Genomic DNA, 24,185 nt, shown 5'->3' on the forward strand with positions numbered 1-24,185 from the left:
ACGGGGAGTGGTGGAATGAACCACATAAGTCTCAATACCAGAGTCTCAGCCACACATTCACATACTGTACACTGTATGTACATACAATGGGTGTTGCAGTGGAACACCCACTGCAACACCCACTGCACGCCCCTTTCAGGCTAAACATAGGGTGAAAGGGTGCCTTATGTACAAGGTAGCGTTAAGCCACGTCAAGTGGCTTAACGCTGCCTTGTACATAAGGCAAGGCTCCTATAGCAACGGGAAAGTCACAAAAACTAACTTTCCAGTGTTGATAGGGGCGTGTACATATGCCCCTGTGTGTATGAGTGAGGGCATGAGTGTATCAGTGGGTGATTGAGTGTCTGAGTAGGTTATTAAGTGGGTGTGAGAGAGTATGAGTGGGTCTGTAAATGGGTATATGAGTGTCTAAATGGGTCTGTAAGTGGGTGTGTGAGTCTATGATAAGTGTGGGCATTATACTCCCCTCCACCAACAGAGTTTGCGGAGTTTTGTCAAACCATACTCAGTTTGGAACGTAGAGTTCAGCAAAAACTCCTCCAACTGACGGTGGAGCAAAGTTTACCAGCTCGCTCACCCCTAGACTTCATCACCTAAGAGTAGTGTGCCAGGAGGCGCATTTGCAGAGTGGTTGAGAAAGGGGGCGGGGCTTCTAACTAGTTATGAACAATCCCCCTGCCGGGGACTTACTTGTCGCAATAATGGGGGTTCTGGGTCCCTAAGGACCCTCAACAGCTGAGGGTAGTTCATCCCACAACCAGTAGTGCGCCAGGAAGCGCATTTGCAGAGTGGTTGACAAATGGGGACGGGGCCTCCGATAAGGTCTGAGCAATCCCACTGTGGGGGACTTGCTTGTCGCAACAAGAGGGGTCTTGGCCCCAAAGGACACTCAGCGGCCAGGGAGACTTCATCTCTCAACCAGTAGTGCACAAGGAAGTGCATTTGCAGAGTGGTTGAGATGGGGGCAGGGCCACCAATGAGGTCTAAGCAATCCTGCAGCAGGGGGACGTACTTGTGGTGACAATAGGGGTTCTCTGTCCCAAAGGACCCTCAGCAGCCAAGCAGACTTTACCCCCAACCAGTAGTGCACCAGGAGGCACATTTGCAGAGTGGTTGAGAAAGGGGGAGGGGCCTTTAACAAGGTCTGAGCAATCCCGCTGTGGGGGGGCTTACTTGTGGCAACAACAGGGGTTCTTGGCCACCAAGAACCCTCAGTAGCAATGGGGACTTCATGCCCCAACCAGTAGTGCGCCAGGAGGTGCGTTTGCAGAGTGGTGGACAAAGGGGGTGGGCCTCTGATGAGCTGCTTCAGGATTCACAGTTCCACAGGGGACGGGGTCGTGCTGAGCATCGCGGGGGATCCACGGATTCCCACACACAGAATTATTTTTATATAAGGCACTTTATTGGCCTTTATGGGTCCTTCTTGGACCCCTCTTACATAGGTTCAGGGTACCTCCACCCTGACCTCTTTATTCACTTTGTGCAGAAATGTTCAGTCCACGAACCGTTTACTGACAAACAAAATGGCAGCTGAAACTTTTCTGTGAAGGTACGGCCAGCCAATCAGGACTTAGCTGAGACACATGGCTCTGCGAATCCCCAGATATAGGCTCTGCGTCCCTAAAGAATTCACCAACCCTTCCGCAGCATCCAACGACATCACTAACTCCCAAGACCTCTGCGATGCGCTATCCTCCTTCTTCTACAACAAAATTGCCGACATCCACAACAGCTTCAAGAATACTCCCAGTGACCAACCCGCCCCACCCCCTTCAGATCCCACCCCTCCAACTAACAACCTCGGCTCCTGGAACCCAATCACCACTGAAGACACCATTCGCCTCATGAACTCAATCCACTCTGGCTCGCCTTCTGACCCCTGTCCCCACTACATCTTCAACAAAGCTGACTCCATCATCGCTCCCCAACTCCGCGACGTCATCAACTGTTCTTTCAACTCTGCCACCTTTCCAGAAATCTGGAAACACGCCGAACTCAGCGCCCTTCTGAAAAAACCCACAGCAGACCCCTCTGAACTGAAAAACTACCGACCCATATCCCTCCTCCCTTTCCCGGCCAAAGTCATCGAGAAGGCCGTCAACAGCCAACTCGCCGCCTTCCTTGAATCCAACAACTCCCTGGATCCCTCACAGAACGGCTTTCGAGCCAAACACAGCACCGAAACCGCCCTCATTGCGGCGACCGACGACATCCGAGCACTCCTAGACAACGGAGAAACTGTGGCCCTCATTCTACTCGACCTCTCCGCCGCCTTCAACACTGTCTGTCACAGCACCCTCATACAACGCCTCAACAACATCGGCATACAAGGAAAAGCCTTGGACTGGATCATCTCTTTCCTAGCTGGGAGAACCCAGAGAGTCCGACTCCCCCCTTTCTACTCAGAGCCCACCGAAGTCATCTGCAGCGTACCTCAAGGTTCCTCACTCAGTCCCACCCTCTTCAACGTCTACATGAGACCTCTCACCTCCATCGCACGTCAACACAACCTCAACATCATCTCCTACGCCGACGACACCCAGCTAATCCTTTCCCTCACCAAAGACCCCAACACCGCCAAAACCAATCTTCACGAAGGTATGAAAGAAGTAGCCGAATGGATGAAACAGAGCCTCCTAAAACTCAACTCAGACAAAACGGAGGTGCTCATCCTAGGATCCTCCCCCTCAGATTGGGACGACTCTTGGTGGCCTTCCGCTTTGGGATCAGCACCCACACCCACAGACCATGCACGTAACCTTGGCTTCATTCTAGACTCCTCTCTCTCAATGTCCAGACAAGTCAACGCCGTATCGTCCTCCTGCTTTAACGTCCTTCGCATTCTCAAAAAGATCTTCCGCTGGATCCCCCTCGAGACAAGAAAGACTGTCACCCATGCACTGGTCACGAGTCGACTAGACTATGGCAACACACTTTACGCCGGAATTACAACAAAATTGCAGAAAAAGCTCCAGCGTATCCAAAACGCATCAGCGAGACTCATATTAGACATCCCGCGCCAAGAGCACATCACTGGACACCTAAAAAACCTCCACTGGCTTCCCGTCAATAAGAGAATTACTTTCCGCCTTCTTACCCACGCACACAAGGCCCTTTATAATCTGGGACCCGAATGCCTCAACACCCGACTGTCCTTCTACATTCCCACCCGCCAACTAAGATCATCCAATCAAGCCCTCGCCGCAGTCCCGCGCATCCGAAAAACCACCATGGGTGGCAGATCATTCTCCTTCCTGGCTGCCAAGACCTGGAACTCACTCCCCACCCACCTCCGCCTTACTCAGAACCACATCTCCTTCAGAAAAGAACTGAAAACCTGGCTATTCGACAAATAATGAACCCCTCCCTCTAGCGCCTTGAGACCCTCTGGGTGAGTAGTGCGCTATATAAATGCCCGAACTTGAACTTGAACTTATATACACATTTTTTTTCTGGTTAATATCTTTAAAACTGCTGAACGGATTTACACCAAATTACAAAAAGCATGATGTGTGGAACTAAATCTAACATTTTTGCCAAATGTACATGTTCTTACAGAGGAAAGTAGATGTGCTGAGTTCACATACTGTATACCTTTTGAATAATTTTTGTGTATGATTAAGAACAAATTGTATAAATTGCATAGGGGTCCCTGACTTAACGTTGTGAAACTGTGAGGTCAGCAATAGTCAAAAGTTGAAATACCACTGTAACTGGCACCTCCATGTGGACATGCTGCTTTAGCTACTTTCATGTGCAACGTGCCAGCTCTTTTGTTTTATTATATAAAAGACTGTTTTATCAGGATACCAAAATGTGCAAGGCATGGGGCAAAGAGCCCTGTCTGCCCTCTCCTTCTGATGGCGTGGGGGTTCAGACATGCTATATAATGGGTTAGGGAAATGACCATGCAAGATTATGAAGGAAAAGGTTGGATAAACACGCTGTAGGAGGTGTAGAGAGAGTACATATGAGCAGGAAGAATGGCACACGATGTGTGACCAGATTGTAGTACTGGATGTTGAGATATATTTCTTTGTAATGTTTCTATGTAACAGATTAGTCCTACAAGGGAGTAAAAGTGCTGTACAGTAGATGTATAAGTAGAGTATACACAAGGTGACGAGTGACAGTCAACCAGAAACACAATATTGTAAGTTATGTTTAATATGTTTTAGAACTCCTTTGGTCTCTTTATGGTATTGGGGTCTCAGATTGCAGTCTATTGTCTACACGTTGAGGGCTTTCCTGGGAGAGAGGGCTGCATAACATTGTGATCATCCTAACTGTTCTGCCTGGGTGTGATCAGTGTCATCAGTAGGTTTGTGACCGCCTCCTAACCCACATGATTCTGGTCAAAGTCAACTGTGGATATATGATTTCCAAATACAGGTCTCTGCAGGGAGTGGGGCCGGAGGGTTGTTCTATTGCCACCATCCACTAAACCTGGGGCATTCCTGACTCATGTCTGTCTGCCACGGAGTATCCATGTCACATTGTATCCTTGTCCCAGAGTATCCAGCCCACTGTCCCCAGCCAAATAACCCCTGTTCCTGTCACTCCTGTTGGTGTTCCTGTGCTCCATAGATCTGTACTATGCACACAATATCAAGAATACAATTAACAAGAACCATGTCAGTATTTATGCCACAGGTTCCAATGTAGGTACTTTCTGCAAAGTATAGGATAAGGCCAGGCCATCAATGCAGAGAGCCAGAGATGTGATACTTGGAGGTTTACTGAAGATCTAGTTATGTGTTAGAGTGTATGCCAAGCTTGGTAGTGTTCTAATTTAACAATCATTGACAAAGCCAGTGTGTCTGAAGTTGGATGATTAGCTTTTGGGTTTGCCAATGGATATTTTTTTTTTGTTTGGGGTGGTTTAGTATGAAGGCACATATTGTATGAAAACAAGTATTGTCTAAAAGTTCAAATATATTTATTTTATTGAAAAACACACTTGCATACCAGTAGTCCCTAGCACTTACTGTACGGATGTGCACAAGGTGAAAGAGCACAATGCAGTCACTTACAACCAGGTAAGCAAATGGCTGAAGTGGACTTAACCTGTTCCTCATGGTGTATGCTGTGGTGGGTAGAAGAAAACTGAATGACACTACAGAAGATCAGTGGAGGAAGAGGCCTGACTGAAAGCCCCTGTAAATAAACTTGTATAGTACTTCTTTTAAAAATATAAACAAAACCAAAACTTAAAAATGGTGCCTGCTGTACTGGAAAGGATGACATGTGGGGTAGCAGATGAACTAACAAAGTCATAAGATCGGTTTTAGGTGTTAGGGTATGAGGACAACCTAAAGCTGTAGGTGAGATGTCTGAATTTAGAGTGTGCAGTATGGGAGGAAAGTCGTAGGACTGGGGACGTTCATCCAGGATGATGTGGCCAAGCATGCATGAGAATGGGGCTGCAGGTTGGGAGTGGCTGCATCTATGTATCTTTTTGTTAAAGAAGGAGGCGCCTGCTCTGAGGTCTACACATGGACAGGCAAAGTGGAGATGCCTACTCTTGCCTTTCCCCAACAGTAGGTCACTCCATAGCCTAGAAGAGATGTGATAGCAATGAAGCCATTACTGAGCAGATGCAACACATACCTATGAAGAGTGCCTTTGAGCAACATAAATGTAGTGAGGTGGGGCAGACAGGCACAGTTTACAATCAGAGACTTCTGTACATTGTAAACCTTAGGAACAAACCACCAATGTTTGTGTGCAATTGCTTTGCTGACACCAGCACGAATCCAGATGTTCCAGTTAAGTAGGCGATCATTATCAGTGAGTATAGGGGGGAACGTGAAATTGAAGGAGGAAAGGAACATGGTCCTGAGGAAACCCAGGGGAGAGTGGGTGCTGACATTCAATCTATCGGCATGGATGGATGGGATATTCGCAGAAACCCACCTGCATGGATGGGTTATCTCGCATTAAAGCCATCTACAAAAGCGGGGAAGGTTTCAGTAGTGGAAGAAAGGAGGCTGGACAGAACCACCAGCAGGTTAGAGGTAAGTATAAATTTACTTTTCTTAACTCAACTTCTATGAACCTTGGAGATGTACATACATATAAAAGGTGCAGGGATGGGGAATTACCAATAAAAATGTATTCCACAATATTGATTAACACACTATTGGGACAGTCAGTATATATATAGACAAGACTAGATATACTAATCTTAACTTTGCATCCCCAATCTTTAAGATATGCATATATTCAAGGTACGTAGATGATATTTTTATGTCTCCAAAGTCTGCAAATGGGGAGTTAAGAAAAGTAAATCTATTCTCACCTATATATAATTACCTTCATGATATTGTGGTAGTCAATATACATCTATTTAAGGTAGGTAGATGGGGAGTTAATAGTATATTTTTTCTTAGCTAGGTATGCTTACCTTTATGATACTGTGGGTTGATATTTTGGTAGGACAATTTTTAAAATAATAATAATAATAATAATAATCCACATTTGTAAAGCGCACAATCACCCGTAAGGGTCTCTAGGCGCTGGGGGCCGTTGGGAAGATTAAGCAAGCTATTGCCCAGAGTCCCATGGTGCTGGGCTAACCTGCCGCCGGAGCCGGGGATCGAACCCTGATCCCCAGATTCCAGCGTCAGTCGCCCTGGCCGCGGCGCCACACCTCTCCCAAAAGTCAATATTTTAGTAGAACACCTCACATGCATACCCTGAAGAAGAGTGGTTATGATGAAACTGTAAGGAGTGTGGCTTTACAAGAAGAGCAACGATGGAGCGTGACAGATGCTCAGCTCTAGAAACTCCCAGGTTTGTAAAGCGGCATAGCCACTGAAGGATACATCCCAAAGCTCTTGGGTAGTGGGTAGTGACTACTACCCATCCACTGTTACTCCACCCACCAATCGCCCTCACCCGCTCTAATCATTAGCACAAGGGCAGAGGGGTCATGATGGATCCCAGAACAACATATGTTTTAGAAATTGCATGTTATGCATTGCTCCTTAGATTTTCTTCCCCTATGTTGTGCAGTGGTAGAAAAGTCATGAAGGAGAGAGAAGCAACATGGACTCACCAGCCACTGCTCTGCTGTTGCAAGCTGTATGTGGAGGTGAGGCCATTTAGAATTCCTCTGCTTTCCTTGGGGTTCTGGAGACCAAGGTAAGTTAGGGAAAGACTGGCAGGCACATGTTTCCATGTGACGCAACAGCAATGAAATATATTTCACTGCTCTGACAACAACTGTATAATGAGTGACTGGATTTCAAATCTGATATGCTAAAGGATTCAATACAAAACCTATCTACACCCACAATTCAGATTTAAATATGATGTGATGAAATGCTGCCCACATCTTTTAATGTTTCACCAAAAGACTATGGGCCTGATTGAGATCCCTGCGGATGAGTTACTCCGTCACAATGGTGGCGGATATCCAGTCCACTAAAATATAAATCCTATTATATCCAATGGGATTTATATTTTGGGGGAGAAGATATCCATCACCATTGTGACAGAGTATCCCGTCTGCCAAGATCTAAATCACGCCCTAAGTTTCAAAGAAAAAACTACTAGAGCTCATTACTTTTTAGGTCTAGCCTTAGCCAAGACCTTTTGATGTTACTAATGGTCAGTTGTTGTGTCATTCACACTTTTCTTCCACCCACTACAGCATGGGGGTCAAAGTTCACTGTGAATGATGTCATTCTCTCTTTCACAAGGCGCTCATTTGCACACAAAGTGGTTTCCTTCAGTGCCAGGCCCTGCTATGTCAATTAGTCAATTCAATTGAGCTTTATTTCGATTTAAAATATAAATCATAAAAAGCGAACAACAATCAAATTACAATACATTTGGTTTAGAAAAAATTCAATATGTACAGATAAAAAGAGGCAAACCTGGTCTCACAGATATGTAGCTCAATTGGAAATAGAAAAACATTTCTTTGTCACTTATAAACTCAGCATGAAAAACTATGCCTATATCTTCTTACTTTTAGTTTTGTCAAAACCTAATAAATAGTTTTAAAAGTTCACTAAAAATTCATAGGATGACTCTCATTATTAAAAGACAAATAATTAATTTAAAAACGCTCTATGTCTAACAGTACATTTAAGGAAATTCACGACAAAATAAGTTATCTTCTCTCCCTCCAAGTGCTGCAAAAAAAGAAAGGCTAGGCGACATTGTCTATAGCCAGTTTGCTGTAGCAGTGGCGTCACTGGGGTTGGTGTCACCCGGTGCGGGTAACTCATGGTGTCACCCCCTCACGACTTACCGCATGGACCACCTCTGTCGGAAATGTACGGTGCTAGGTACTGTCTTACTCCCTCTAGCTCCCTCTCTCTGTCTAGCTCCCTCTCTCTGTCTTACTCCCTCTAGCTCCCTCTCTCTCTGTCTTACTCCCTCTAGCTCCCTCTCTCTCTGCCTTACTCCCTCTAGCTCCCTCTCTCTCTGTCTTACTCCCTCTAGCTCCCTCTCTCTGTCTTGCTCCCTCTAGCTCCCTCTCTCCCTCTCTTACTCCTTCTAGCGCCCTCTCTCTCTGTCTTACTCCCTCTTGCTCCCTCTCTCTCTCTCTCTCTCTCTCTGTCTTACTCCCTCTAGCTCCCTCTCTCTGTCTTACTCTCTCTAGCTCCCTCTCTCTCTGTCTTACTCCCTCTAGCCCCATCTCTCTGTCTAGCTCCCTCTAGCTCCCTCTCTCTCTCTTACTTCCTCTAGCTCCCTCTCCCTCTGTCTTGCTCCCTCTCTCTCTATCTTAATCCCTCTAGCTCCCTCTCTCTGTCTAGCTCCCTCTCTCCCTGTCTTACTCCCTCTGTCTACCTCTCTGTCTTACTCCCTCTAGCTCCCTCTCTCTCTCTGTCTTACTCCCTATAGCTCCCTCTCTCTCTGTCTTACTCCCTCTAGCTCCCTCTCTCTTACTCCCTCTAGCTCCCTCTCTGTCTTGCTCCCTCTAGCTCCCTCTCTATCTGTCTTGCTCCGCCTAGCTCCCTCTCTCTCTGTCTTACTCCCTCTAGCCCCCTCTCTCTCTGCCTTACTCCCTCTAGCTCCCTCTCTCTCTGTCTTACTCCCTCTAGCTCCCTCTCTCTGTCTTGCTCCCTCTAGCTCCCTCTCTCCCTCTCTTACTCCTTCTAGCGCCCTCTCTCTCTGTCTTACTCCCTCTTGCTCCCTCTCTCTCTCTCTCTCTCTCTCTCTCTGTCTTACTCCCTCTAGCTCCCTCTCTCTGTCTTACTCTCTCTAGCTCCCTCTCTCTGTCAAGAGCCCTCTAGCTCACTCTCTCTCTGTCTTACTCCCTCTCTCTCTGTCTTGCTCCCCCTAGCTCCCTCTGTCTCCCTCTCTCTGTCTTACTCCCTCTAGCTCCCTCTCTCTCTGTCTTACTCCCTCTAGCCCCATCTCTCTGTCTAGCTCCCTCTAGCTCCCTCTATCTCTCTTACTTCCTCTAGCTCCCTCTCCCTCTGTCTTGCTCCCTCTCTATCTTAATCCCTCTAGCTCCCTCTCTCTGTCTAGCTCCCTCTCTCCCTGTCTTACTCCCTCTGTCTACCTCTCTGTCTTACTCCCTCTAGCTCCCTCTCTCTCTGTCTTACTCCCTATAGCTCCCTCTCTCTCTGTCTTACTCCCTCTAGCTCCCTCTCTCTTACTCCTTCTAGCTCCCTCTCTGTCTTGCTCCCTCTAGCTCCCTCTCTATCTGTCTTGCTCCGCCTAGCTCCCTCTCTCTCTGTCTTACTCCCTCTAGCTCCCTCACTCTCTCTTACTCCCTCTAGCTCCCTCTCTCTCTGTCTTGCTCGCTCTAGCTCCCTGTAGCTCCCTCTCTCTCTATCTTACTCCCTCTAGCTCCCTCTCTCTGTCTAGCTCCCTCTCTCGCTGTCTTACTCTCTCTAGCTCCCTCTCTCTCTGTCTTACTCCCTCTAGCTCCCTCTCTCTGTCTAGCTCCCTCTAGCTCCCTCTCTCTAGCTCCCTCTGTCTCCCTCTCTCTCGGCCTTACTCCCTCTAGCTCCCTCTCTCTCTGTCTTACTCCCTCTAGCTCCCTCTCTCTCTGTCGTACTCCCTCTAGCTCCTCTCTCTGTCTTCCTCCCTCTAGCTCCCTCTCTCGATCTTACTCCCTCTAGCTCCCTCTCTCTCTGTCTTACTCCCTTTAGCTCCCTCTCTCTCTATCTTACTCCCTCTAGCTCGCTCTCTCTGTCTAGCTCCCTCTCTCTCTGTCTTGCTCCCTCTAGCTCCCTCTGACTCCCTCTCTCTCTCTGTCTTACTCCCTCTAGCTCCCTCTCTCTGTCTAGCTCCCTCTAGCTCCCTCTCTCTCTGTCTTACTCCCTCTAGCTCCCTCTCTCTGTCTAGCTCCCTTGAGCTCCCTCTCGCTCTGTCTTACTCCCTCTAGCTCCCTCTGTCTCTGTCTAGCTCCCTCTCTCTCTCTGTCTTACTCCCTCTAGCTCCCTCTGTCTCCCTCTCTCTCTGTCTTACTCCCTCTAGCTCCCTCTCTCTCTGTCTTACTCCCTCTAGCGCCCTCTCTCTCTGTCTTGCTCCCTCTAGCTCCCTCTCTCTTATTCCCTCTAGCTCCCTCTCTCTCTGTCTTGCTGCCTCTCTCTCTGTCTTGCTCCCTCTAGCTCCCTCTCTCTCTATCGTACTCCCTCTAGCTCCCTCTCTCTGTCTAGCTCCCTCTCTCTCTCTCCGTCTTACTTCCTCTAGCTACCTCTGTCTCCCTCTCTCTGTCTTACTCCCTCTAGCTCCCTCTCTCTCTGTCTTTCTCACTCTAGCTCCCACTCACTCTGTCTTTCTCACTCTAACTCTCTCTCTCTCTCTCTCTGTCTTCTTACTCCATCTAGTCTAGGAGGACCCCCCCCCTTTTACACTCTCTGCCGCTTTCATGTGGTTTCTCTTTTAAAGCTTTTCAAAATGCAAAAAGAAATCTGTGTACAAGGCACCAGCGAGTTTGTAGACGTGAGAATTTAACGATATGAAACAGCTAAAGTAAAAGCTAATTTCCAAGCGGTTAATACCCGCCCCCCCCCCTCTTTAGCACTGTGTCTTTTTCCATATAAATGGCGGGGCCCCTCATTACTACACTTTTCAAACTTTAACTAATGAGAACATTTTAATTCGAATAGGTGAGAAAATATCTCTGTTCGCTTTTGTTTTTAAAGCGGATCGAGTCTCTCCGAGGCCTTCGGGTGCGGTGCGGGGGTGCCATGTACAGAGGCCTGCTGGGGGGGGGGGCGCAACCAGATGGTGTCACCCCCATGTGAGGGTGTCACCCGGTGCGGTCCGCACCCCCCGCACCCCCCTAGTGACGCCACTGTGCTGTAGCAGTGGAACCAGCCACCTTTTCCTAAAACCGTGGAAAAATTTACAAAAGAGGGTGGTATGTATGGTCGATTGTTAAGAGGAGTTGTCGCAAGGACACGGCGAAAGGTCTTAAGCCCAGTTGTTTCGGGTGGGGAATGTGACCAAACGATGAAAGACTTTCAGCCTGAACCTTACCAGGAGATACCTCTCGTAACTTGTATTGTTAAATGTAAGGTATGGTTGAATAGAGGCTGTCGTTTGTATTAACAGAGTGAGTTCTACTGATGATTTCGTAGCCTCTTTCGTTAGTCTCAGTTCCTCTAAGTGGGCTAAACATTTCGTTTTTAGTGCCTTTCTTGAAACTTCAGTCATTGAGGAGGGGTCGTAGTAGTACCTCTCCCATCCCAGGTCTTGCAGGAACTTCTTAATGTAGCACAACCACCTAGAATTGTGGGCATTGTCCAACGCTAGACAATCTGTAAGGATAGACTGGGTAAGAGTAGCTTTATCGGAGCTCCAAATTCTTTGCCATAATAGTATTGGTTAAGCCTTCGCTAAGTCAGCTACGTATGGCAGGCCCAGCTCCATGTGGCAGGCCATGGTGCCCGTACTCCTTAAGGTATCTCAGGAAGGAATTTTCCACTTTCTGAATTTCAGCTGTAGACACAAAACCCTAGAGCCCGGCTCCGTAAAGGGCCACGGATAGGCATGTAGCATTGTAATTATTGACTAGTTCGAGGGGAGGTCTCTTACCCAACTTTCTGGAAAAATTAACAAGAGCTGCTGTAGTTCTTAAGAAGAGTAGTTTTCTAGTTTCTATAGCAGTTTTCCAGGCTAGTTTGTTATCTATTGCTATGCCCAAGTAAGAATAGTTTTGTGTGGTCGCTAGTTTTTGGTCATATAGGCAGATGTCTCTCATTTTTTCGTTTATGTCCGTGCCTGCCCTCATGACGAAAGTTTTGCTGGTGTTGGTTTTCAGGTCAAGACCTGCCATAAAGGTGGAGTATCTGTCCACACTCTTTTGGAGTTCTTGGGGGGTACGGGCTAAAATGACGGCGTCATCTGCGTAGAGGAGCGCAGGTATTGGTCGGCCGTTTGCCGTAGGAAGGTCCTGGCATCCCCTGATCATCGCACCCTCCAAACCATTAGTATATAGAATGAAGAGGAGGGGAGCCAGGACACAGCCTTGCCTAACTCCTTTTTCCACTGCAAATTCCCCCGTTAACTCCCCCCGCACACCATAGCGAACCCTGGCTGTGGCATTTGAGTAGAGTTCCCTCAGGAACTTGATCAGGTTTGATGGTACACACATGTCGCCCAACAGGGTCCAGAGTTTTGAATGAGAAACACAATCGAAAGCGGACGATAAGTCCACATAGACCATGTACATGTCACCCCTTTTGACATTGACATATTTGTCTATTAGTAGTGTCAAATTCAGGGCCTGCTATATGGTCCCCAACCCTTGGCGGAACCCGTACTGGAGGTCCGAGATAATCCTGCCATCGTCCGCCCAGTCCTGTAATCGCTTGAGTATAAGGCGACCTGCCACCTTTCCCAGCGAGTCCAGGAGTGAGATAGGACGGTAGCAGGTTACCGACCCCCTATCTCCCTTTTTAAAGATTGGAACAAGTATAGATTTAGACCATGAGGCCAGTAGACCTATAGAGCATGTTGCGTTCAATACTCTAGTTAATAGGGGGATCCAAATGGCCGTCTGTGCTTTAAAGAAATCAATAGGGACGCCGTCGGGGCCCGGTGCCTTACCACTTTTACTTGCACATAGGGCCAGATCGACTTGTTTCATTGAGAACTGAAAATCAATGGGGAAAGGGTTTTCAGGTTTGTCAGTAAGTGTAGTATTCTGGGTGGGATATTCAAGGGAGGTAGGATCCTCTAAGTTGATCTTAAAGATCTTGGAGAAATGCTGAACCCAGTCCTTTTCCTCTATCACAATGTCTATTTTGGGTAGATCTGTATTATTTGCTAAAAAGGGAGACTTAATAACTTGCCAGAAGGCAGTAGAATTTTTAAGAGCACAGCTTTCGTGCAGTTGAGCCCAGAGAAGCGACTTTAGCTCTTTTTTTCTATTCTTTAGGGCAATGTTGTATTTTTTCCTAAGGGTTCTTATTTCGAGTGGGATCCTGACCGCTTTCCTTAATGCAATTTTTAGGTCTTGGTAGGTGGCCGTACATTCGTGATTGAACCATCCCTTTTTCGGCTTGGATTTATGTTTAAGTTCTATCCATAAAGCATGATTTATGGCTTTAATAATCCTCCCGAAGTTAAAAATAATTTCCTCGTCTGTGGTATATGGATCAAGGCATTTCAAAATGGAAGGAAGAGCCCCTGAAATCAATTAGTCTTTTTTTCAACCTAAGTTTTGTTTTGCTTTTAGCCATTTTAGGTTGAAGCCTATAAGACACCACAGCTGTTCGATTGCTAAAGACTTGGGGAAATTCTTAAATGTGACCTGGGAATGCATTCAGCCCATAGATTACCATTGGCTTTGTGGTTTGTAACTTACATTTGCTTACTTTCTATTTGCTGGCTTTATTTGTTTTAGGCTGTCCAGCATGTCTTTGTCCCTCCTGTGGACCATAGCCTGTTTACAACCTCTCTGACTTGCTCCTTGTATTCTCCCACAAGTGCTTGTCTTCTATAAACAGCTCTTTGAATTTCCCCCTATCTTTTCACACTTGCTGTGCATTCAAAAACAGAGGTCAAATGTCAGGTTCAGTCTTCCAAGGGAGATTGGAATTCATTTTTCTTTCTTTGACTTGAAAGTAAGAGGATTTATATGATAATCCTGGGGTATGAAAGGAAAGGCATTTTTAGCACTCAACAAAATGTAAATGTCTCTAAATGAACTGTGCAAATATTTCAGAATATATCAGATTTAGGAAAGCACAAATGAAGCACATTTTTTATACTTCTGAAGTGTGGTGGAAACAAATATTTAATATGATCAAAACAAATCAGTACACTAGGTGATGCCATTTCCACACATTATTTTTCTGGGCTGTATAATTTTATCAGTAAAACTGTATGTCTGTGCAAATGTAATGGCAATTTCAAGTGAAAATGTGTTGTCTGTAATGCCAGCATTATTGTTTGTGCGCTGTATAAAACTGTATGTCTTTGTATATGTACTGGTAATTTTAATTGATGATGTGCGATCTGTAATGGCAGTGAGCTATCACACCATGCATACTCCACTCTTCCCCACTTCACTCTATGGCATTCTACTCCACTCCATGCCACCCCACTCCACACCACTCCACTCTACACTACTCTATGCCATTCTATTCCACTCCATCCTACTCTACTCCACTCTACTCTACACCACTCTACTCCACACCACTCTACTCCACTCTATGCCAGTCTACTCCACTCTATGCCACTCCATTCTGCCACTCCACTCTACGCCACTCTACGCCTATCTACACCACTCTACTATACACCACTCTACCCTACTCAATCCTACGCCACTCTATACCACTCAAACTACATTCTACTCAACTCTACGCCACTCTACACCACTTTACTCCACTCTCCGCTTCTCCACTCTTTGCCACTCCACGGGACTGTAGTGTATGCCACCCCACTCTATGAGACTCCACTCTACGACACTTTATTCTGTGACATTCTACTCCCTTCCCCTAGACTCCACTCTATGTCACTCTTCTCTAAAACACTCTACTCCACTCTGACACTCTAATTCATTACACTCTACAACATTGTACTCCACTTTGCTCCACTCTATAGCACTCCACTCTACGCCACTCCACTCTATGGCCCTCTACACCACTTCACTCTAGGCTACTCTACTCCTCCCTACGCCACTCCACTCTACCCCACTCCACGACAATCTACGCCACTCCAAGCCATTTTACTCCAAGTTATTCCACTCTACGCGTCTCCATTCTACGCCTCTCCACTCTATGTCGCTCCTCTCTATGATGCTCTACCCCACTTCACTCTGCACCACTTTATGCTACTCCACTTTACAATAATCTATGCCACTTAACTCTCGGCAACTATATTCCACTATACTAGATTCTACACCTCCGTATGCCACGTCATTCCATGCTACAACACTCTAGTCCACTCTATGACACTCTATTCTACTTTAATCAACTCTACTCTATGACACTCTACTCCACTCTACGTCCCTTCACTCTACTACAGTCTATGCCACTCTATGCCAATCAACTCCCTCTACGTCCCTCCACTTTACTACATTTTACGAGCTTCTCTGTATGACACTCTACTCCGCTCTACACCACTCCAACTTATGATCTCTACTCCATTCTACACCCCTCCACTCTATACCCCTCCACTCCGCACCACTCCACTCTACATCACTCTACTTCATGACACCCCACTCTACTCAGTGACACTGCACTTCACTCTATGTTATTCCACTCTATGACACACCACAACACTTCACTCTACAACACTTAGCTCTATAGCACTCCACAACACTCCACTCTGTGCCACCCCACGCCTCTCCACAAAACTCTACTCCACTCTTTGATACTCTACACCACTCCACTCTACGACTTGACTCCACTCTATGCCACTCTACGCCATTCTACTCGACATCACTAACTTTTAGCCATGATGAACAGAAGCCACGCGGGTGTACAACATGGCTAAAAAAATATTGGCAAAGCCAGTAGTTCCTGCATAGCCGAGACCTGTTTGCAGGGCCAATGCTTGTTTTTTAATATATTAGTGATGGCGTGGCAGCGCTTCAGACAATAACATTTTACAAAACGCATAGAAAAACAAAACCAAAAGGCCAGCATTCAGCGCCAAACCAATTGGCGTTGTCAAATCTATTTCCTTCCTGTTCTCACTTAATTCGAATTTTTATTAGCTCTGAGCTGTTGAGGCATGTTCCCTCCTCCCCTCTGTTCTCGCATGCTGTGCCGCCTGCTGCCCAGCTGGGACCTTAAATCCATTCTTTGTCTGTGACCTTTTCTTTCCCACAAGTAACCCTTTAGGCTCAATGGTGCTACCTTCTCTGCTATTTTGTAACAGCCGTCAAGGGAGAAAATCAGGACGCCTAATACAGAGCTTATTCAGAGGGCCATTTGCAAATTAGAATTGTAAAGTGAGCCACGGGCTTTAAATGTCTTTATAGAGTGGGTTTGCTTTTAAAATGGAATTCTACCCTCCGACCGCAGCTAACTAATTCTGACTGCTCCAGCATCGAAATTATTGGTGTTGGTATTTTGCAAAGTGCCACGACGCCATAAAGACACCATGTCACTGTTTCACTGATGCTTTGCAAGAACCCTCAGCAACAGCAATTGCGCCCATTCAGAGAAACCTACAGCAGTCCTCTTGTAGTGCAAGCCCCACAAAAGTTTGTGCACACATCAGTTTTTTTTAGATGTGTATAAGCGACATGAGCAGTAGAAAATGGCAGACCTCGATTACTAGGACGAGAATCTGCAGACATTTACACCCATACATAGAATTATGACCGTCCAAAATTCACAGTACAGCATCTCTCACTCCAAGTCATAAATGTGCCTATAAGGTAGTGAGCACCTACCCAGTCTTAATTTTGTAGATAATCACAAGCCTTCCCAATGTGCTTAAACCCCCATCTTTACACCTACACTTGGCCAAATAAAAGGCTGGGCTAAGGGAGACACACACTCAGATTCCACAAGGGTGTGGCGGAAGGCACTTCTCCACCTGGAATAGTTTTTTCCAGGTACAGAAAAAAGATAAAAAGTGAAGGTCCCTGTGTATATGTACCCCCACAGTAATATGTTTATAACATGCCTGCTTATGGATTTTAATGCATTCACAAATTATTATTGACTTAGATTTAAATGGTAACAGACCAGCTGTCAAAAAAAATTATGAATCTACATCTGTACTACACCTATGCAGCGCTTACATTCAGGTGTGCATAATTATCAAATAATCACGCAGCGCAGCCAGCTACCTTGCTCCCTGCTGCTTGACAGGGAAATGGTACCAGTGTGCTGTACTTAACATTATACGGCGCATTCCTGTCATTCCCCGGCAGTGGCGCACAATGTGCTGCCTAGCACCAATGCAGGCACTGTTGCACCATGGTGTGAGGGGGCCTGCATTGTAAGAAGGGTTGTTTTTGTACAGGAAGGGACGCCCTGAGCCATTTTCCATTTCTTATGCATGCTACAGAATAGAGCACACATAGAAAGAGGAAAACAAAATGAGGAGAAATAAAGATATTTAATCTTGTTATTCCTCCCCTGGGAATTTGTAGCATTTTGATGCATTCCGGGGTCTACCAGGACACGGTATTTCACATCGCGGTTTTTGACAACGCAAGTCGTTACATCGACTTGCTTTGGAGGGCGCTGGACTTAGGAATAGTATGAATTACTATTTCAACTCCAGACTACGTACAGTAGGAAAGGTGTTGGAATAGTAATTCACACTATTACTTAGTCTAGATCGCCCTCCAGTGCAAGTCGATGTAACGACTTGCGTTGTGAAAACAACGATGTAACCATTACGCGATGTAATGGTTGTGTGGTAAAGGACGTTTCCCGTCTACCAGTAATGGTACATCTGGGAATGTGAAAAAAACCTTTGTTGGATGCATGGGAACACCTATGCCCCACCCATGGAATGCCTCCCTGAAGCATAGTAACGAAATGCAGCGATTTGTTCTGCATTGCATTACTCTAAATTTATCAAGCCACACAGATCCAGGCAAGGTGGCCTAATCACCCGTGAGGGTCTCAAGGCGCTGAGCGGGGTGGGGGGTGCAGCTACTGTTCGAATAGCCAGGTCTTAAGAAGTCTCCTGAAGGTTAGCAGGTCCTGGGTCTGTCGCAGCTGTGTGGGGGAGGTGTTCCATGTCTTGGCAGCGAGGTGGGAGAAGGATCGGCTGCCGGTGGAGGTCCTGTGGATGTGTGGGACGGTGGCGAGGACGAGGTCGGCGGAGCGAAGCTGGCAGTGCGGGGTGTAGAAGGTGAGACGTTTGTTGAGGTATGCTGGTCCAACTTAAGAGTTGTACGGCTCTCGCTCCCCATTGCGTAGTGCAAAGGCGGCACAACTCTTTGATAAATGTGCCTCCGAATTTTAGGGAAATGTCCAACGAATTCCACAAGTACTTCTTGAAAGCTACAACAATTGCTTTTTTCTATGAGAACTCACACATGTAAGAATTCGAACATGCGTAAATGTATGTTAAGTACAATGACATGTACAAGCTCGCAACACGGATTTTGCACATGCTAACTTTTTTCCTGTGTGTAAAATATTAATCACTGTGGAGAAACTCTTTTTCCTACATCGCACCTAAATCCATTTCCTGCACTGGAACCCCACCTTGCCCTGGAAGTAGCTTTACACAAAGCTGCCTGAATATTATGTGCGAGTTACTATGATTAACGAAGGCAAATTAAAATTTAATGAATTAGAAACGTGAATTTGCAATCGAAAAGCATGCAATCTGTACACCTAAATTTAGCTTGGTTGCCCATGTACAGGACTAACATATGCCTTGGGGATTTTTGTGTAAAGAGGAACTGAACCTCTTCGGATGACTATTTTTCTTTGAATCACGGCCTATCTGATTTTTTTCTTCATAATCGCAGTCCTAGTATAACCCCGCTGCAGCGAGAGGTACTCGCTGACCCTGGTAAACTGTGGTTGGGGATTTCTGCAGCCTCGGGGCTTGGCGTGAAAACATTCTTAACATTCCTGAGAGGCCAGGCACGGGCCCAGAGAACCTCAGCTGCGCGCGTGCATGTTTCCACATCCGCCGAAACTGGGATCCCCGGGCATCAGGGGGAAATTCAGACGTAACCAAAAAACAAACCCGGAGAATGAAGCGAGATGCCTCAAATTCTTGCTGTTGCAGGCTCTGTGCAGCGTGGCTCAAAACCAAATCAGAGCTGCGGGATATCCAAGCCACGGGGTAATTGAAACCAGATGTGCAATGTCTGTTGAGAGGCTTACCTCAGACTAGCGACTCTGTTATAACTGTTACTGAGCACATCTGCACATGTAATGTAAACGTTTAACATTTGGCTCCCGATGAATAACTTACGTAAGAGTGATGTATGCCGCGGGGCTCTCTTGCTATAGTTTCTTGCCACACCTTGACCGAAGGCGGCTTTCTAGCGGCTGCAGGCAGCGTCAGCTGTGGAAACAGATTTGAATTAAAACTCTGGCTCCCTTACACAAAGTGTATTATGTCATCCTGGAAGAATTATTCTTTTCTCTCTGCCACATCCCTCGCCCCCGTACATCGCTCAAAATTGGATGAGTTTTGCAAAAGTCGAAATGTATTAAAAGATGAAAACAAACAAAAATCAGAAAAATATTATAGAAACAGCAGGCTCGTCGCAGAATTGTTGGTCGAAAGCTGTACGTGTATTCTTGCAGAGACAAAATAAACAACGCGGGAGTCCCTTTTAGCCCAAAGATCTGTGTTGTTTGTGCCAGAGGTGTCAAGTTGCCCCGAGTTTAGTTCGAGGGGCTCTCCCATTCTTGCTTTTTTACATTGAAATACCTGCAGATCCAAAGGGGTGCAGGGAAGAGCAAGGCGCAGTGAGCAGGGCAGGAGTGGGCGAACCTTCACAGCTGACTGGCACTCCGAGCGCTTTGCATCCTGCCGTACCAGTGGCAGCGCCGGGGGTGCTCCACCCGCGCAGCCGTGATCTCACGCACAGGGCTGGCTCTCTCACTCACCCGCTGGCTGTCTCCTCCCTGGCCCTCCTCGAATGCCCCCTCGCCGCCGTGCTCCAGGTGTGCCACGCCGGCTCCACTACTCACGCGTGGCACTGGGAAAGGGAGCTCGGTGCTGAGTCTGCGTGGCTGGAGAGGGCGCCTAGAGTCCAAGCCTACTGGTAGAGCAGAAGCGACTGACGCGGCAGACGGGGAACAGGGCTGCACGGTTAACCTCTGCAGCAGCAGCTTCCCAGAGTGCGCCGAGTCCCTCCCCCACCGGCACTCGCGCAGTCAGAGAAACAAAACTAGTACTGGAAGAGACAATAGGTCATTATTATTATTATTATTTGGTTTTTTTAAATCATGACAATTAGAATAATAAAAATCAAGCAAGAAAACACTGTTCATCTTAAAAGCATCAGAAAAAAGCTAGAAATATTAAAAAGATGAAATGGTACAAAATATTTTAAAAAATGAGCAAGAAACAGCTCAAATATGTTAACACATCATAATCGTGTTAATGGGTGGGCAACCCAGCCCTAACTTTCAGTAAGACAAGAAAAGGGCCATCGATAAGTGTCTCAAGATATGATGAAGCACACAGGAATCCCAGTCTGCTCATGGATGTACAAGTTACGTCAATGGACAATAGGTCTTGCCTATGCGAAAGCTATTGGTTTTGGCAAGGTGTTTTAGCCATGTTGTACACCATCGTGACTGCAGTTCAGCATGGCTAAAAGTAAGGGGGGTAGGATGGGGTATATTATGGTAGAATGGAATGGGTATATTGTGAGTGGAGTAGGGTATAATGGCGTAGAGTGGGGTGGAGTGTGGTAGTTTGTGGTAGACTGGAGTGAGGTGGATTGGAGTGAAGTATATTAAAGTGTGGGGTAGATTGGAGTAGGGGAGTTGTGTAGATTTGTGTTTTAGATAAGAGTGGCATAGATAGAATTGGGGTAGATCAGCGGCGTCACTAGGGGGGTGCTGGGGGTGCGGACCGCACCAAGCGACACTATACATGGGGTGACACCAATCTGACTGGTTACACTGTGTAACACAGCTCTGCAGCCTCGCCTCTGCTCTGCAAGCACACCTGCTCACAAAATACTGCAGTGTGCCCTGAGCTTGGCTTCCCTGACAGAGGTGGCCCGTGCACTGCCAGAGCCCCCACCTGCACAGCTTGGAAACAGACAGACTGGATTCGGTCGCATTTATTTTTCTCCTATTGGAACTTTTTCAGATTTTTCAGTGGTGAAGAAATTAAGTTGGAAGTAGTATATTTTCACTTTTATTTAAGTGATAAACGTGTACAGTACTCGCACCGTGGTGTCTTAGTGTGTTAAGGAGACACATACAATAAAGTATATATTCGCCTGAAAATATTAGCATAACAGTACTAACAGATCCCCACTCGTGCAGCTATGTAAACTTCATTTGCAAATCTTTTTTTACTCTCCCATATGCGCAGCTATCAGCCGGCCATCCGTCAAGCGCATCGCAACAATAACATAGTCCCGTATTTTTCAGCGTTTACAAATAAATGGAAACAGGGATCAAACTTTGGGCAGATAAGGGAATTATGCAGTTTTCCCGGAATCACACAATTTGGTGAAATCCGGATTAGGAACGAGGTATCCTGTTCCCACATCTTGTAATTTAGCTGCTGGAGCACGCAAAAATGGAAACATTGCATGAAACATGTTAAAGACCAATCAAAATGTCTTTCCTTTTTAAATCTGCAGGCACAGGAATGTTCTAAAAGTTGTCAGTTCCGACATGGTCAGCGACTAGCTGCCGCCTCCCCCCCAATCCGGCACCCAATACCCAGGAACGTGGACACGAGACGTCTTTACTTTTTGGAAGGCGGGCGCTAGTCGCCCGGCCGTATTTATTAAAGTATGAAATTAAAAAGGTTTAATTGCATAATCAACAATGTATACAAAAATTCAGCAGGACATTTAGGTACATAATTCTTAGCAACAAGTTTGAGAGCCTGACTTTAACAAAACTCTAATACATGTTGTTTCCTAACTTAGACTAAACATCCTCATCTAGAATTTTTGTACATTTCTGGCCATATGGCAGGGTCACTACCGGTGTCAGGTCCTACAAGCTGCGCCTCCCCTCTGGATGTGCGCATGCGCAGTGTTACCCCGGGAATTGCCCGGTCTACGCCCTGAACTCCATTTACCCACTAAAGGAGGGCCCTTACTCTGCGCCGGTGGCGTCATGAGTCCACGCGCGCGGGGTGGCTACCAGCCTAAGGAAAGCGTGAACTACTCCTACCCGCGCTCCATAGGATGATGCCCGCCCCCCACCAGGTAGAATTATGCACCTCAAATACACCCATAGTGGATAGTCTGCATCCGAGGGGGGGCTTGAACTAATTTTTCCCACTGTGTGTTGATCCTCTCTATCGAGTGATTCAACGCCCTGACCGAGGCCGCCCCTCGCCCCTGCCACCACGGGATAGGTTGAGACCCTACTACTGTGCCACCCGGGCAAGTCCTGAAGACCCACCCACAGTGGAGATGAACTCATCAATGAGTATTAACCTCCCAATTTTGGCCAAGTCAGTCCCCCCTAGGTGAAGTATCACCACTGACGGGGGGTCGGGCTGCTGAGCTAAGAGTCCCTGAAAGAAGTTACTGAACTGACCCAGGCACAGTCCCCCAAACCAACTCTTCCCTGTCCCGCGTCCAGCCTGTTGCTTGCGCCGGCACATTGTAGCACCTCCCCTTCAGGTGATGAGTTCCTCCCCTGCGGCACAGGTTGGAGAAACTGCCGGAACCAGGACAAGATCAAGAAAACCTGGGTGACAATTCCCACTTCCACCTTAGGGAATGGGTAGCACTTACACCTGCCAGCAACACTTGGGCCCTTGGTGTCCTCTTTCTCGACGTATGCTTCCCTTTGGACGTCCACCCGCTGCTGATGTTGCGGTGTGGAGCACCCCTCCAATGTCCGCCCTGGACCCGGCCGTGACTGACGCCAGCATCCCCTGAGCTGTCCACCTGTTGCAGCTGTTGTGATGTGGAGCACTCCAGATGTCCCCCATGGACCCGGCCATATATAAGTGGAAAAGATAAAACACAAACCATTAGTGTTTCTGGCGATAACTGCTGTACACGCGCTAGTCTTACATTAGCATCACTTACTTGCTAAGTAAGTTTTCAGATAACCTTAGCGCCAGATGACCACTCATTCGTATTTAGTAAAGTGACAGCTTGTGCCACTTGCGGACATCCACGTTATGGCTGCCTACGGGTGCCTGGTGGAAAGCCCTTCATGTAAGCTTAGACCTGTGATCCTTAATGAATGTGATAGCCCAACCATTGATACTTCAAGACCATACACGGTGTGGAGTGCCATAGAATCGTACTGTATATTTAGGTAATGTTCCTGACTTCACACCCCACGTTGATCCACACATGCCTGCATTCCACGTACTCAGATGCTAGGTTTTATGCCACTTGCTGACATTTACCTTAGGGCTACCTAAGTTGTCTGGTAATATGCCCTACATGAAAGCGTCGACCGGTAGTCCCCCGTGAATGCAATGGCCCATCTATTGTTACCTTAGGACAATCCACATTGTGAAATGCCGTGCCATACTATTGTATATTTAGGTAATGTTTCTGGCTTCTTAACGAAAGCTGACCTACCCGTCTGCATTCAATGCCCTCCGATACCTGGCTTTAGCTGAGATGAACTCCAGGTGCACTCCCCACCTTACTCTCCGTTGCGAGTGGTCAGCAGCCTCAATTTGTGACCTACCTCTGCCAGGCCATAAGCTGCCCATATAAGAGCACCAGCAGTATCAAAGATGGGATTTAGGCATGGTCACAACCTTCCTCTTTAGATCCACTCTACTATGGTGAGTCCTTTGCGTGCTATATGTCCCCTGAGCAAATTGCCTGAAACTAACAGGCCTACTATGGCATGGCGATTCCCTGGCTGACATTTCGTACGGCTGCCATACTTAGGCAATCACATTTGGTACGGCTGCCTTACTTAGGCAATCGTAGTAGCATTACTTGTGCTGCACATTTCCTAGATATGGCTCGGTCAATGTTTAAAGCATTTAGCACTATCTACCGAGCATTTCAATGAAAAGGAGTACCACTATAAACCAACTGTAAGTAATTCAGACAAAACATGGTTCTTTGCCTCATAGCCACCTAAAGGGACCCGAGGAAAGTGTTCCGAATAACTACCTATATCCAT

At 46.8% G+C, this 24,185-nt stretch overlaps 1 protein-coding gene across 2 annotated transcripts in view; it reads right to left on the reverse strand.

The window, feature by feature from the left end:
• The window catches only part of SPATS2L (spermatogenesis associated serine rich 2 like), a 143,392-nt gene extending 123,177 nt beyond the window's left edge, over window positions 1-20,215 (reverse strand). For both annotated transcript variants that reach the window (XM_078680497.1, XM_078680496.1), the window contains exons 1-2: window positions 19,980-20,215; window positions 19,336-19,428 (exon numbers count right to left, since the gene is read on the reverse strand). The gene's annotated coding sequence lies outside the window, so the exon portion shown is untranslated. The remainder of the gene's footprint in view (window positions 1-19,335; window positions 19,429-19,979) is intronic.
• Between the last annotated feature and the right edge of the window lie 3,970 nt (window positions 20,216-24,185).

This window comes from Lissotriton helveticus, chromosome 3_1 (genome assembly GCF_964261635.1).
Source record: "Lissotriton helveticus chromosome 3_1, aLisHel1.1, whole genome shotgun sequence".
Taxonomy (NCBI): Eukaryota; Metazoa; Chordata; class Amphibia; order Caudata; family Salamandridae; genus Lissotriton; species Lissotriton helveticus.